This window comes from Heteronotia binoei, chromosome 3, assembly GCF_032191835.1.
Source record: "Heteronotia binoei isolate CCM8104 ecotype False Entrance Well chromosome 3, APGP_CSIRO_Hbin_v1, whole genome shotgun sequence".
Classification (NCBI taxonomy): domain Eukaryota; kingdom Metazoa; phylum Chordata; class Lepidosauria; order Squamata; family Gekkonidae; genus Heteronotia; species Heteronotia binoei.
In genome coordinates this window covers 136,352,408-136,369,342 of record NC_083225.1, presented here as the reverse complement: position 1 = coordinate 136,369,342, position 16,935 = coordinate 136,352,408, and positions in this window count along the sequence as shown.

Here is a 16,935-nt window from a genome sequence, read left to right as displayed (position 1 = left end):
TGGGGCACTGAGCTCATCTTCTGGTCCAATTATAGATTCCTTCAATCCACTAAGCCTAGAGGAAGTCAACAGGATCCTTTTTGCTGTATGCCTTACGACCTGTGGGTTGGACCCATGCCCGTCCTGGCTTATAAAAGCTAGCCAGGTGTTGCTACGTGAACCACTACAAGGTATTGTCAACAGATCCCTGGTAGAAGGGATCTTTCCCACACCTCTTAAAGAGGCTGTGGTCCATCCCCTCTTGAAAAAACCATCTGCAGATTCGGCTGTATTGGCGAACTATCGGCCGGTATCAAACCTCCCCTTTTTGGGTAAGGTTATAGAATGAGCGGTGGCAACTCAGCTACAGGGATTCCTGGAGGACACTTCCACACTGGATCCATTCCAGTCTGGCTTTCGACTAGGTCATGGGACAGAGACGGTTCTGGTCACTCTCATAGATGACCTCATGAGACATCTGGATCGGGGCGGCTCAGCAGTGCAGTTATGATTAGACCTGTCAGCCACCTTTGATATGGTTGACCATCAGCTACTGACTAGGTGCCTTGCCGACGTGGGGATTCAGGGGTCTGCCTTACAGTGGTTGACCTCCTTTCTCCAAGATCGAGGACAAAGGGTGGTGATAGGGGAGGAATCATCCCAAAGGCACCCACTTATATGCGGTGTGCCACAGGGTGCGGTTCTGTCCCCGATTCAACATCTATATGCGCCCTCTTGCCCAGATTGTCAGGAGATATGGACTGGGTTGTCACCAATATGCAGATGACACCCAGCTCTATCTATTGATGGGTGGCCAGTCCCAGAAAATCTAGACCTGGCTCTTCAAGCCGTAGCATCTTGGCTCAGGCTGAGATGGCTGAAGCTGAATCCTATGAAGAAGGAGGTTCTCTTTCTGAGCCGGGGTGGTCCAGGGGGAGAGATCCTTCTGCCGGCTCTTGACAGGGTGTCACTAATACCAGCCTCTAAGGTCAAGAGCATGGGCGTGTTCCTTGAGTCCTCTCTGACAATGGAGGCCCAAGTAGCAGCCACTATTAGATCCACCTTTTTTCATCTTCGGCGGGTGCGGCAGTTGGCCCCTTTCCTGGAGCACAATGACTTAGCAATGGTGATCCATGCTATGGTCACCTCAAGAATAGAAGAAGAAGAAGAAGATATTGGATTTATATCCCGCCCTCCACTCCGAAGAGTCTCAGAGTGGCTCACAATCTCCTTTACCTTCCTCCCCCACAACAGACACCCTGTGAGGTGGGTGGGGCTGTAGAGGTTCTCACAGCAGCTGCCCTTTCAAGGACAACCTCTGCCAGAGCTATGGCTGACCCAAGGACATTCCAGAAGATGCAAGTGGAGGAGTGGGGAATCAAACCTGGTTCTCCCAGATAAGAGTCCGCACACTTAACCACTATACCAAACTGGATCACTGTAATGCTCTCTACATGGGGCTACTCTTGACACTGACTCGGAAACTACAGCTAGTGCAGAATGCTGCGGCACGGCTGTTAATGAGGCTCCCTCGATGGGAGCACATTTGGTCAGTGCTGAAAGAGCTGCACTGGCTACCTATTGTGTTCTGAGTCCGTTTCAAGGTGTTGGTATTGACCTTTAAAGCCCTTTATGGTCAGGGACCTGTCTAGCTGAGGGACCGCCTTTCTCCGCATATTCCACAGAGAGCACTGCGTTCAGGGACAAAAAATCTACTATCCATCCCTGGACCAAAGGAGGCTAGGTTGTGTTTGACACGAGCTAGGGCCTTCTCGGTGGCAGCACCAAAATTGTGGAATGCTCTCCCGGAGGCCATAAGGGCCCTGCGGGATCTTTCTACTTTCCACAGGGCCTGTAAGACCGAATTGTTTCGACAGGCCTTTGATATTTAACTGGGAGAGAGCTGCCACCTGACATCATATAGAGTACTTGGTGATCACCATCTGGAAAGAAGAACCCACCTATATTGTACATTGTAGCATTACAGCACCATAAAATGTTTTAAAAAAAAAATATATTAAAATTGTAATTATGTTTTATTGGTTTTTAACTTGTGAAAATTAATGTTGTGAGCCATCCTGAGTCCGCTTGCGGAGAGGGCGGGATAGAAATTTAATGTAAAAATAATAAATAAATAATAAATAAGGGGAAGCTTAACTTACGTGGCAATGAGTTGCATCAATATCACCTCTAGTCTTCTTTTAGAAGCAAGTAGCTTGGGAACCTGTCACTGCACCATACTTATTCTAGTTCTTGATTCTGACATGGCACACACCCAAAGAAAGAAGCATTCCTATCTATAGTAATGAAGCAATGACACCAATCAGTGTAAAAATACTCAACACACAGGAACCCCCAGGACTTAAAAGAGATATCAGCTTTCTATCTCAGTGACATAATAATGTATTTATTTATTTATTTTATTCAATTTATATCCCGCCCTTCCCAAGAAAGCAGGCTCAGGGTGGCTTACACACCCATGTAAATACATGGAACATAAAACCACATTAAAATATAAAAAGATACAGAAGACATAAAAGCATAAAAGATATTGAATTTGAAGAAGATATTGGATTTATATCCTGCCCTCCACTCCAAATCTCAGTCTCAGAGCAGCTCACAATCTCCTTTATCTTCCTCCCCCACAACAGACACCCTGTGAGATGGGTGTGGCTGAGAGGACTTGGTCAGCTCTTCATTTTCTGTAGAATTCAGATTCTGTTGTTTTAAAAATGCAACTTGGTTCTCAGCCATGTTATTAATAGGGGCATTTATATCAGTGGGCATAAGTTATTATGTAAGTTATTATGTCCACTGATATTGGAAGCCGATATATCTTTTAAGTCTAAAAGCTCCCTTGTGTCCACCCTGGGTCCTTTGCTCCAGCACCCACAAGCTTCATGGCTTATCATATGCCAGAAGTACTGTGGGGGGGAGATGCTGGACCACCCATGCACCCCTCAGAAAGACCACCAGCCCACACCCCATGCAAGTTGCACAGAGCAGCCAGCAGAGAGTATGTGACAAGGTAGTAAGGACCAATATGTGGGGTGAGCCTTGAGATGCCACTGGACCGCTACTATATTTTGCAGCTGAATAAAAAGAAGTTCAGTGGTGCCAGAAAGACCAACAACCATGATCCCCTGCCCTCTCAGACATGTGAAGGGGCAGCCATAAATCACAGATGGCAGGGGGGGTGCACAGGGGCAAGGAGGAGCACGGAGCAAGTTTCATCTGATCATGAAAGGACATAGGTCCTGTGGTTGCTTGGCCAATTGATTCAGACAACACAAGGAAATAGCTTCCAGGCACTCCAACCCATAGTTGTGCCCTGCCCACTGATGGGTGCAGGAATCACCCTAGCAAAGAAGTATGCTATAATCCCAATATGGGGGTGCCAGAGTCCCCCAAATCAATTCTCTGGGAGTAAGCCCCATTGTCTGATTTGGAGCCTGGTGGATGTGGCTTGGGCTGCCACCTCCCTCCCCCACATCTCTCTCTCTCTCTCTCTCTCTCTCTCACACACACACACACACACACCCTAGTCGCTTGTATTAGAGCCAGCATAACCAAAGTATCAATCAGGCTTGTATGAGTGGTATATGGGAGAGAGATATAGATTCCCAGGCTAGGGCAGCTGGATTCCTGTCTTGTCAATTCATGGTTATCCCTTTGGGCTGAGTCTTCAGAGATGAAGCACCTATTAGGATTCAAAAAATGGGACTTATTAGCTATAAAGCTCTCCCCCTTGAGTGTTAGTGCTAAATGCTCCTTCAGTGGAGATACATGCCCTCTCTGTGCCTCTGTGCCTCTCCTGCCACAAAAGTACAACACACTGCACTGTATCTGAGACAGAGTCCTATATTGTAATTCTTACCTACTGAACTATTGGGCATCCCAGTTGTGGTTTACGTAGTGATGAGGGAGGCTGTGATTGGGTGTGAGGGAAGGCGATTGTAATTGGTGTATGTGGTTGGTTGTGGTGTTAGGCCCAAGCCCTCCTCCTCCATCTTTCAAATGGACTGAGTTAACTTTGGCCTAGTGTCAGAGACACAAGACTCTTATTGTTATGAACTTATATTGTGTGAACACAGGAAAACTGCTTCTATTGGACATTCAGTGATAAGCAGAAAACACTGGGTACAAGAACTAACACAATATGGACATTACCCACTTGCCTACTGTCCATAGGCAGTGAATTCTGTGTGATCTTAAGCATTTGCCAGCTTCAGTATGGACATTTTACTCTCTGGAGCCAAGCAGCAAACACCCCAGCTTGGCTAAGAGACCTCCCTGCTTGTTCCTACCTGTGCTGTAACTGTGCATTCCTCCTGCATAGAAGGACTCTATATCAGGCTTCTCCAAGAAGCTGCCAAAGCATGCAGATCATCACTGCACTCTTGCACAAGGAAGACAGCATCTAAGAGTAGCCCTTAATCAGAAGCCATGCTGGATGGGGAAATCCAGACTCCATCTTGGGCCTGCACAAGCAGCCAGAAGGACAGAGCTAAGGCAACACTTTGGGTGGGCCAGTGCAAATGCAAATGTGAAGAGCCAGCAGTTGGACAATTAGCAGTTAGGCTTTTCTACCACAACTACACATGACACATGAGAAAGTCAGCCATTAAGAAGGCCTGCAGGAGACAAAAGAGAAGTCCAAGGAAGTAACTGCCACTGGAGAGCCCAATTGTGCTGCTTTGATGTTACAATAAGATAGCAATCTGACTCCAAATTGACCAACTTCTTTTCTTTGCTTAAACCCATAAGTACTTGCTAATCCTTTCAAACTACTGGGAGCCTCCTCTCCTCCCCCTGTCTGCCCCTTTTGGTTACATAGGAGTTACATGTTCTGACATAACTGCAAGGAGATGTCAGCTAGCCTCCTTGTCACACATCTCATGACCTTATTACCTGAGGGTACAAATCAGGTAATGTAAGGCCCAGCACGTGGCAGTCCAGTGTGTTATGTCTTGTCTTGTCTCCCCATCCCACAGACATGCACCCCCAAACTCTGTTTGGGCCACTCCACCATCATGTCTTCTGCTTCAAGGATCCATGGAACAGGTCGTATCATCCTGCCCCCCTCTGCAATATTTCTAAATGTCTCTATATGTTTCATCTCTAATTTTCCTAGATCTGTATGTGTGCTGAATGAATTTATCTCCTTGTATGTGTGCCTTTGTTTTATAATAAATGCCATTGATTATTAGACAACATCTCCTCATTATTGGGTGACTTCCAAAGGAGACATCTTCTGTATATATAGATCCTGATCTCGCAAGAGCCTACTTGCCCACCAAACTAATTCCCCAAACCTCTTCTGAGGGCAATTTGGCCAACAGTGGCTGTAGTCAGCATCCTGTGCTCTGCCAAGGATATTAGGTGGACACATGCATGTAGGGGTTTAATATATTACTCAGAGCCTTAAGTTTTTAAAAAATGTTTAGCAGCCTCATATCATACATTTTTCTCAATCAAGGGGGCAAGATGTCCTTCCAGAGCTATTGAAAGACCTGCATGCCCTAACGGAAAGGCAGAGATGGAAAAGGTGAGTCCAGGGAACTCACTGGAATGCCTAATATGCTGTTTATTATTTTACTTACAAAAAATTAATTGTAAACTGGTTGAAATATCTTGAAAGAAAGATAACATGAATACAGTAAATAAATGAAAGAATAATAATTAAAGCATTATGAGAATGAAGGCAATGCTGAGAAAAGTGATCCTAGAGCAGGAAGCCTTCATTCTAGGGAATCTGTCACATGTAGCTGTGGGAAGGTTTCACTTGAGATTCTGGGACCATCTGCATTGTTAGCATTGACTGCTCTGCCATTGTAGTTGTTGCTTTTTCTCCAGTCTCTTCCTAGCTATAGGCTTGGGATTAAAGACTTTCCCAAAGACACCAAAAGATTCTAGCACTATTCTTTTAGACAACTTGATCTTGAAAAGGCAGTGCTAAATTTTACACCACTGAAGAGCAGAGTGAGGAGAACATCTTTCATTCCCATCCAGTTTGTTTGTCTTGGCAGTTATTTGGAACTAAAGAGGGTGATAAAACTCATGTCTGACTTTTTGTTTTAAGGGAGGTTTTTAATGCAGCTTGTCAGTACAGATTTGTAGCCTTCTTTCTATCCACAAAAGGTGCTTCTCTGTCTTTCCTAAGACTCCTAGGCTACTGATCTACCATCTGAGATGTATCACTTTAAAACTTCCTGTATAAAGATAACAAAGACAGCATTGCCGGCTTTTCTTTCTAGGTTTTTTAACTGAACTTGATTGAAGTCCAAAAATTTCAAATTCCTTCCTGTGCTACTGTCCTTCATTTACCAAAAAAATACAAAAACACAACCCCCCCACAAAAAACAAAAACTAAAACAAAAAACCCAAACCCCAAAATGAGATTTGGTTGGAAATAAGATTCCAAGATCCCTCTCTCATGGATTGCTGCCTTGACAATTCAAGAGGGCTTGTGTGGTTCAGTGAGGCTGTGGGCTATGCCATGCAGGGCCACCCAAGATGGACAGGCCACAGCTGAGAACCCAAACAAAATGCAATCCTCTGGAGAAGGAAATGGCAACCCACTCCAGTATCCTTGCCAAGAAAACCCCATGGACAGTAACAAAAGGCTAAAATATATGGTGCTGGAAGATGAGCCCCTCATGTCAGAAGGTGCCCAATATGTTACTGGGGAAGAGGGGAAAGCAAGTCAAAGTAACAACAGAAAGAATGAAGCAGCTGGGACAAAACCGAAAGGATGCTCAGCTATAGATGTGTCTGATGGTGAAAGGAAAGTCAGATGCTGCAAAGAACAATACTGCATTGGAATGTGGAATGTAAGATCTATGAATCAAGGTAAGCTGGATGTGGTCAAACAAGAGATGGCGAGACTGAACATCAACATCTTGGGAATCAGTGAACTAAAATGGACGGGAATGGGCGAATTTAACTCGGAGGATCACTACATCTATTACTGTGGGCAAGAGTCCTGTAGAAGAAATGGTGTGGCCTTTATAGTTTACAAGAGAGAACAAGAAGGATCTCAATGTCCTTGACAACCATGATGGTGAAATTGCTGATCTTAAGTCAGACATCCTGGAGTGTGAAGTCAAATGGACCTTAGAAACCATTACTAACAACAAAGTGAGAAGAGATGATGGTATCCCAATTGAGCTATTCAAAGTCCTAAAAGACAATGCTGTTAAAGCGATACACTCATAATGTCAGCAAATTTGAAAAATGCAACAGTGGCCACAGGATTGGAAAAGGTCCATTTATATTCCAATTCCAAAGGGTAATGCCAAGGAATGTTCAAACTATCACACCACTCCACTCACCTCACATGCCAGCAAGGTCATGTTAAAGATCCTACAAGCTAGACTCAGCAGTATGTAGATCAGGAACTACAAGAAGTTCAAGCTGGGTTTTGGAGAGATAGAGGAACCAGAGATCAAATTGCCAACATTCATTAGATTATGGAGAAAGCATGGGAGTACCAGGGAAATGTCTATTTCTGCATCATTGACAATGCTAAAGCCTTTGATTGTGTGGATCACAACAAACTGTAGCAAGTCCTTAAAGAGATGGGAGTACCAGACCACCTCACATGTCTCCTGAGAAACCTGTATAAGGGTCAAGAAGCAACTGTCAGAACAGGATATGGAATAACTCATTGGTTTAGAACAGAAAAAGGAGTTTGACAAGGATGTATATTTTCACCCTGCTTATTTAATTTATATGCAGAGCACATTATGCGGAATGCCGACCTGGATGAAGCACAAGCCGGAATTAAGATTGCCAGGAAAAACATCAACATCCTCAGATATGCAGATGACACCACTCTAATGGCAAAAAGTGAGGAGGACCTAAAGAACCTAAAGAGCACAAAAATAGGCTTGAACCTCAACATCCAAAAAACTAAGATAATGTCATCCGGCCCCATCACTCCTTGGCAAATAGAAGGGGAAGACATGGATGTAGTGACAGACGTCACATTTCTGGGATCCAAGATCACTGCTGATGGTGACTGTAGTCATGAAATCAAAAGACATTTGCTCCTTGGGAAGACAGCTATGGCAAAACTAGGCAGTATAATAAAAAGTGGAGACATCACCCTGCCAACAAAAGTCCGTATAGTCAAAGTTATGGTATTCCCAGTAGTAATGTATGGCTGTGAGAGCTGGACCATAAGGAAGGCTGAGTGCAGAAGAATAGATGCTTTCAAGCTGTGATGCAGGAGAAGACTCTTGAGAGTCCCTTGGACTGCAAGAAGTTCAAATCAGTCAGTCCTAAGGGAAATCAACCATGACAGTTCCCTGGAAGGTCAGATGCTGAAGCTGAGGCTCAAATACTTTAGCCACCAAATGAGAAGGGAGTGCTCACTGGATAAGTTCTTGATGCTAGTGTAAGAAAAAGCGCCCTACTTTTCATACACATGGACATCGTGATCACCAGTATGGTTGCCAGGGTGCCTGGAGTTCGACTCACACACATCTGCTCTAAGAAGTGGACTTTGCCCATGGTTTCTAAGGCTTATGTGGATACTATAGGCCTCAGCTTGGCAGCAGCATTCTACATCTCTGGATGGGTGTTAGCCAGAACTACAGATGAGCTTCCAGCCACTCCTTGTGTGCACAATCTCGGCTGTTGCAGTGGAAGAAGCCATGCTGCCATGAACTGTACAGGCAGTTTCCAGCCTGTTTCCATGAAAGGCTAACACCACCATCTTGTTTTCCTGACTCCATTACAGCAAAGCAAGAGACTCACATATCCAACAACTGCTTCAACTTTTGCACAAGGCAATCAAGTTTATCTTAAGTGTGGATCCTGCCAGACTGCCTAAGCTTTTGTTCAACAGAACCCAAGACAAAGGATGGTGCCAGTAAAGATGTAAAGAAGAGGAAGAACAGCTTCACCTGGAGCCAGAGTTCTTCATATAAATTGGGTGTCACCTTAGGTAACAATTTGGCCCTCTATTGTCACCTTGAGATAAGTTTGGATAGCTTGTTAATCACTTCCACCCCAATACCCTCACCCATGCCTTGCCCAAATTATCACCCTGGAGCCTCCCCCCCTTGCCCATTGTTACCTGGAAACCAGGGCCAGGTCCGCTCATTAGCCATGTATGGGTGTCCAATCTGGTGCCCCGAATAGACTGGCCACTGCCCACCACACAAGTCAAGCCCCTATGGTCACTTTGTAGCCTCCCCTTTTTCTGAGGTCATGGACCAGCTGACCTCCTGTCATCCGCCCCTGCACCTCCTACCCCCTAAGGGTTCAAGGTAGTCCTTATAACCACTGACCCAACTTCCCACACATGTGCATCTGACAGTACCACATACCCCACTGTTAGATACGCCCCCAATACCTGATCAGTTGAGGGTCCATCCACCATCTCCTTTTTCGTCGCCATTGGAGCCTTCCTTGAAGACTACGATAGGTAATTATTACTTTGTTTGCTAATCCTTGTGTTTACCCCTGTCTATTTCTATCTTATTTTTATTAGGACTGTATGTGCATTGTGTGACTTTATATTCTTGTATGTTTGTCTTTATTTCATAATAAACCTTTTTATATTATATTATATTGTCTCATTATTGGGTAACTTCCAAAGCAGACACCTCCTGTATACATAGATTTTTGATCTCGCTAAAAGGCAGATTGCCCTCCACTCTAAATTCCCCCAAATCCTATTTTTAGGGCAGTTTGCTTAACACTAGGAAAGACAAAAGGCAAAAGATGAAGAGGATGCTAAAAGATGAGATGGCTGGACAGCATTACTGATGTAACTAACATGAATTTGAGCAGGCTTCGGAGGATGGTGGAAGACAGGAGGGCCTGGTGTGACTTGATCCATGGGGTCACAAAGAGTCGGACTTGATTATGCAACTGAACAACAACAAAAAATTCCAAGATAGCACTTTGCATTCTATTAACTGGACAACAAAGGTCATTGGGGGCTATTTGCTGTGATGACAAATAAGGGGAGATCATGCTTGCAGTCACTAGTACCATATCCATCATTTGTTACTGCTGCTTTTTCATCAGCACTATCTTCTTTCCTATCTCATTGTCTAACCATCCCCTGGCTGGCACCTGCATTTTGCCCATCCCATGCAGTGTATCTGAATTATACTACTCGTTCTAACTTCTCAATTGTGGTCACTCTACATTAATAGTAGCAGAAGAAGACAGAGAAGGAGAAGATGGAGTAGTGTACGTTTTTATATTCCACTTTTTCTACCTGAAGGAGTCTCAAAACAGCTTGTAATTGTATTCCCTTCATCTCCTCACAACAGACACCTTGTGAGGTAGGTAGGGCTGAGAGAGTTCAGAGAGAACTGTGACTGGTCCAAGGTAATCCAGCAGTCTTCATGAGGAGGAGTAGGGAATCAAACCTGGTCCTCCAGGTTAAAGTCCACAAGTCTTAACCACTACACAATGCTGGTGTCATCCTACTTTCCTAATTAAGAAAAATGTACCATATTGAATCTTTTCCTGTTAGGGGAGTGGGAGATAGTAATGGAAGACCTGTGTCCAATTGACCTCTCCTGAAGCTTTGGGTAAATCAGTATGCCTTGGACATGATGAGCCATGGATTCAGTATACACATATCAACATTTTCTGTTATGGATTTAAGGGTTTAATTGCAAACCCCACTTCCTGTGTCTCAAGAGGGAAGCTACTTTGGGCTATGTCACAGAAGCTCCAGCCTGTGTACCCTATCAGCAGAAAGCAGAAAGTTCATTTTTTAAAAAAACAACAACAACAACATTGTAGCAGAAAGTTCTGAAGATATTACTTTGGATGTGTTTGTTGCTTCAAGATTCTGACAAATTCTGCTATTACTTCCAAATGGTTATGTTTTAATTTACACATGTAGCTCTCTAAAGATGTTCAAATAAAAGTTGCTCTGAGATAATGAAATAAAAATGAATAACAACATTTGGGAAGGGAAAGAGGGAAAAACCTGTCCCCTGTTTAATTGGGAGCTGATGGCAAACTGAAAGTGGGAAGATTTGTTTGAACCAGATGTTTGTTCTAAAGCTATTCAACCATTATACAACAGGTGCCTTTTGCATACTTGACAAATGGGAAAGTTGTAATATTCTGCATAAAAATCCTTTTGCTCTCCAGTCCTTTTCTAAGTATCTCAAATCCTGTCATTCCATCATGGTTTTTCCCAAGGGGCCTTCACATTCCATACCAGTTTTTGTATTTGGGGCAGAACCAAATTTAAATGAGCTGAGCCCCAGGTTGCTGATTCATCCTTTTGAGACTGAAACATAATATAATAATAATAATAATAATATAATAATAATAAATTTTATTTGTACCCCGCCCTCCCCCGCCGAAGCAGGCTCAGGGCGGCTAACAATACGGTGACCAATGGTGCACCAACAATAAAACAGTTACACTAGAAACATTAAATTAACATTAAACTAACCTTAAAAGCCTGAATTAAAACAATTAACTAAAACATTTTATGACGCTATCCTTGACACTCTTCTAGTTGATGCTGATGGCGGATTTTCAGTTATTCATAAGCTAATTTAAAAAGGGTGGTCTTGCAGGCCCTGCGGAACTGATCAAGGTTCCGCAGGGCCCGCACCTCCTCTGGGAGTTGGTTCCAGAGATGTGGGGCTGCGGCCGAAAAGGCCCGAGAGCGAGTATTTTGTAGTTTAATTTGTCTTGGCCCAGGGGTAGTCAGTCTGTTCTTTCCTACTGACCTCAGTGCTCTCTGGGGTTCATACGGGGAGAGACTGGTCCTCGGCCATATAGGGCTTTAAAGGTGATAACCAGCACTTTGTACTGGACCCGGTATACAATCGGTAACCAGTGCAGTTCGCGTAGCCCCGGCCGCACATGTTCCCATCTTGGGAGACCAAGTAACAGCCTGGCCGCCGCGTTCTGCACTAGCTGTAACTTCCGGGTCCGGCACAGAGGCAGCCCCATGTAGAGGGCGTTACAGTAGTCCAATCGTGAGGTGACCGTCGCATGGATCACCGTTGCTAGGTCCCGACGCTCCAGGAAAGGGGCCAACTGCTTTGCCCGCCTCAGATGGAAGAAAGCTGACTTGGCAGTGGCTGTTATCTGGGCCTCCATTGATAATGAAGGCTCCAGTAAAACACCCAGACTCTTCACCTGCTGCGCCGCCTTTAGCTGCACACCATCGAAGGTCGGGAGGGATATTTCCCTCCCTGGAGCGCCGCGACCCACACAGAGAACCTCTGTCTTTGCCGGATTCAGCTTCAGCCCACTCAGTCTAAGCCACGTTGCAATAGCCTGTAACGCCCGATCCAGGTCTTCCGGGGGGGAGGCGGGCCGGCCGTCCATTAGCAGATAGAGCTGGGTGTCATCCGCATATTGGTGGCAGCCCAGCCCAAACCTCCTGGCAATCTGGGCAAGGGGGCGCATATAGATGTTGAATAACATCGGGGAGAGGACTGCTCCCTGAGGCACCCCACAATCTAGTGTGCGCCTCTGGGATCGTTCACCCCCGATCGCCACCCTTTGTCCCCGACCCATGAGGAAAGAGGAGAGCCATTGTAAAGCAGACCCCTTAACCCCAATGTCGGCGAGGCGGTGGATCAGTAGCCGATGGTCGACCGTATCAAATGCAGCCGACAGATCTAATAACATCAGCACTGCTACACCGCCTCGATCCAGTTGCCGTTGGAGGTCATCTGCCAAGGCGACCAAGACCGTCTCCGTCCCGTGGCCCGGTCGGAAGCCAGACTGGCACGGGTCTAGGACAGAAGCGTCATCTAGAAATCTCTGTAGCTGCCAAGATCATTTTCTGTACCCCTTCCCAGCTTGTCAAGGCAATATTTAGTGGCATTTTTTGCCTTCAAAAGAGGTATCCAGTCGGGCTAGCATTATTTCCTTAAGGAATAGGAGTGAACGGAAAAAAGAAAATAAAAGAATAATGATGAGCATATTTCATTTTAATGAATAGATTATCTGCATTGATGTTTTTTGCAAATGATATTTGTTTCTTGTGGTGGATAGTTTATTAGCACTTAAGGTTTTATTGAACTGGTGTCACTGGTATTTGGTATATTTGGAATCCTCTAGCTTGTTCATTGATCTGTTTTTTTAAAAAAAATTGAAGTCATATAAATTAAGGATAATATAAACTTCCATACTAAAGTCATACCAAAACTGTTCCAGGACTGGTGGACTTGTTCTGGGAGATCATAGAAGAGTCCTCGTCTGATTTTAAGAAATGCATGTAAACCACCCACATATATATATATATATGTGTGTGTGTGTGTGTGTGGATGCTGATGGTTCTCTAGATTGTAATTAACAAAGGATGACATAGATTCAAGTGGGCAGCCATATTTGTGTGAAGCAGCAGAAATGTTTTTTGAGTCCAGTGGCTCCTTTGAGACCAACAAAGTTTTATCCTGGGTATAAACTTTTGTGTGTGCGCACACTTCAGAAGAAGAATGCATACCCATAATAAAGGTGCCACTGGAATCAAAAATGGCACTGTTGCTGTTATTTATACTAGTGTGCCTCCATAGGCATACCAGAATGACCATATACTGTTTCCAGGGCAAAACAATTAAAATAAATCGTTCGAAGCATTCACCAACGACAAAATGATTAATTTTTTTTTTGTTCCCTGGGAAAGAATATTGATCTATCCTCAGTGTCAAAAGGTGTCATGGAGTGGCATTTATGAAGATTGAACAGTGTTTGTGATGACACCAAGGCATGGGAAACCTCAATTTGCCAGACAGCCACCGTTTTTTTTCTGGAGGAATGTGGTGGAATGGAGTTCTGGCACCTCTTTTTGGAAACAGAATTCTTTTTAAAAGGGGGGGAGGGGTTAAAAGTTCATGAGGGGCACCTGTGTGCTTCTCCTTCATTTCCCTTTTGAGAATTCTGGCACCTCTTTTTCCAGAAAAAAGCCCTGCAGACAGGCATAGTTTCACAGCCAGGAGTGGAAACATCTCTTTGAAATACTAAAATTACTTCCAGAAGCAAAGACCCAGATTAAGACCTTTTTACACATGCGGAGAAAGAACTGAAAGGAGTTGTACTTTTTGTGTGTATATGTGATTGTGGAGAATGCCAGTTTGGTGTAGTGCATAAGAGTGGTGGACCCTAATCTGAACTGGGTTTGATTCCTATTCCTTCACATAAAGCCAGTTGGGTGACTTTGGTCTCTCTGAACTCTGTCAGTCCCACCTGCCTAACAGGGTGTCTGTTTTGGGAAGAGGAAGGTGATTGTAAGCCACTCTGAGACTCTTTCAGGTAGTGAAAGGTGGCTTATAAATTCAACTCTCCTCCTCCTCCCAATGGACAGCATTTTCTGTGTGCACATACCCATTTGGAATCTCCTAATGGGAAAGGGAGAGCAGATGGTCTGTAAATCCTATGTAAGTTAGCAATCTTTCCCTCTTTAATTTATTTATCAGTCTGGACCCTAGTGCTGTAATTTGGATTTTCTCAAGAGTTTTGTTGATAGAATTAAGGTTGCTTTAGTTAAGAGAAAGAATTGCCTTGGTTCCTACCTACATGCCTCTTTGTGGCTCTACATACCTCCCCACCCCTCCGAAAGCAATCCCCATTTGGATGCTCCTCCTGGAGCCAAACTGGTGTGTGTGTGGGGGGGCGGAGTTTCAGATAGTGGAGGTGATCTAGTGAAGGATAAAGCTCTGAACTCCATTCAAGAGGTGTTGGGAAGCAGTGAGTGGGATGAGTGGATTCCCTCATCAAATGATGTCCTCCCCAGCTTCTGAGCAAAGCTTCTGGCTTACTTGTTTGAGAGCTGCTTGAAGGTGGCTTGTCAGGCTCTGGGGCAGAAGCATCACAAAGGAATCTAATAACTAGAGTCACCCTTCATGTTTGAAAGCTGTATACCTTTGCCATTAAAGTGGTATATTGTATACCTCTAAGTACAAACAATGAGCTACTTTCATGAGCTTTCATGAGCTACTTGTGGATATCTTAGAAGCATATGGCTGGCCACTGTTAGAAACTGGATGCTATACTAGATAAATGCTTGTTCTTTATTCACTAGGGTTTTCTTAGTAGGTTGGTTCCAAACAATTAATCTTGCTGAACTCCCTCTTTTACTACAGCCTTCATACCGCATCACTTTTGTCCATGCAGATCTCAAGATCCTCAGCCTTGGGCTTTAGGTGATCAAAGGGAACTCCTTCCTCCCTTTTTCACCAGTAGAAAAACTGACTAGAGTCATTATGTTAATGACACTCTAATGAAATCAAAATAATAAGGTAATAAAACAAACCAATATACGTGGTACTGCAGAAATTAATAGTAACCAGCAATTGCAACCTCCCCCCACCCCCAATACTGGTTCTTTTGTTATGTGCATTCCTGGACAAGGATTCTTCAAAGTATGGATCAATGCAGAGAATGCCCTGGCCCATGAATCTCATTTCATAAAAGGACAGAACAAACTTCAAAGTCCTGGTAGTAATACATGAAAGTGACTCCAAAAGTGTGTGTGTGAAGTGACTATGTCATTTCTATACACTGATACATACAAGGAAATTCTTACTCCTGAACAGCTTATGAGACACAAGAAAAGAACTGCTCACATTTGTTCAGTCATTCGAAAGGGATCTGTACTACATTAAGACTGCCATCCTGAGCACACTTACTAGGGAAGAAGTCCTACTGAATATGCATGTTCAGGATTGCACTGTAAATGTACTGTAAGCATTACTGTCATTGAGGGAAAAATGAGTTTTCAAAAGGTTTTTGCAATGGGTTCTGTTGGACTGGATGTAAAAAAAATCTCTCTAATTAGTTGGACTATGTGGAAAGCTAAGAGGCAGAATCTACCACAGAACACAATTCTTTCATGCAGACCCCATGTATATTAGACCCTCAAGTGCACTGAAGTAGATTTTATTCTGAATGCAAACATGTTCCATTATGTGAGTAAACAGAGGAAGGGATCTTAAAATGATGCCTTGGGTACACATTTGAAAGTCAAAACATCTGACTATTATCCACTGCTGTGCCAGTTTTCAGGTGCTTCAGTGTTCTTTTCATTTGTCTTTACTCTTAGGTGAGTCAAAAGATTGAGTTTAAAAGGTGTTAAGGTTGTCACAATCCCAAATTGTGCTATCAAAAATCTATGTATCACATTTTTACCCTATTCTTCCTCTAAGGTGTAGCCTACATCAGGGGTCCCCAACCCCTGGTCCATGGACCAGTCCCAGTCCCTGGCCTGTTAGCAATCGGTCCGTGAGTTGTATAATTATTTCATTATATATTACAATGTAGTAGTAGTAGTAATAAGAAGAAGGACAAGAAGAAGATAACAACATTGGATTTATATTCTGCCCTCCACTTCAAATCTCAGAGTGGCTCACAATCTTTTTACCTTCCTCCCGCACAACAGACACCCTGTGAGGTAGGTGGGGCTGAGAGAGCTTTCCCAGAAGTTGCCCTTTCAAGGACAGCTCTGTGAGAGCTACGGCTGACCCATGGCCATTCCAGCAGCTGCAAGTGGAGGAGTGGGGAATCAAACTCGGTTCCCCCAGATTAGAGTCCACACACTTAACCACCACACCAAAATAAAGTGCACAGTTGTATCATCCCGAAATCATCACCATCACCCCCTGGTCCATGGAAAAATTGTCTTCCACAAAACCAGTCCCTGGTGCCCAAAAAGTTGGGGACCACTGGCCTACATGATTGCTCCTCCTCCAATTATCCTCACAATAATCCTGTGAGGTGGGTGTGAAGCACCACTGTCCAAAGATAATAAAGTTAGAGTCTAGTAGTACTTATTATGTATTTCAGACATCTAGTCACCTGGATCTATCTGCGTCCCAGAAATGAGGGGTGGATAGGGTTGCCACTTACTCAGTAATGATCGGGGACATCCAGGTGATGTCTTTGTCCTTCATCCTCTCTCAATGCAAAAGCAAGGGAGAAATGGGGGAACAGCAAATGGGAGTCACA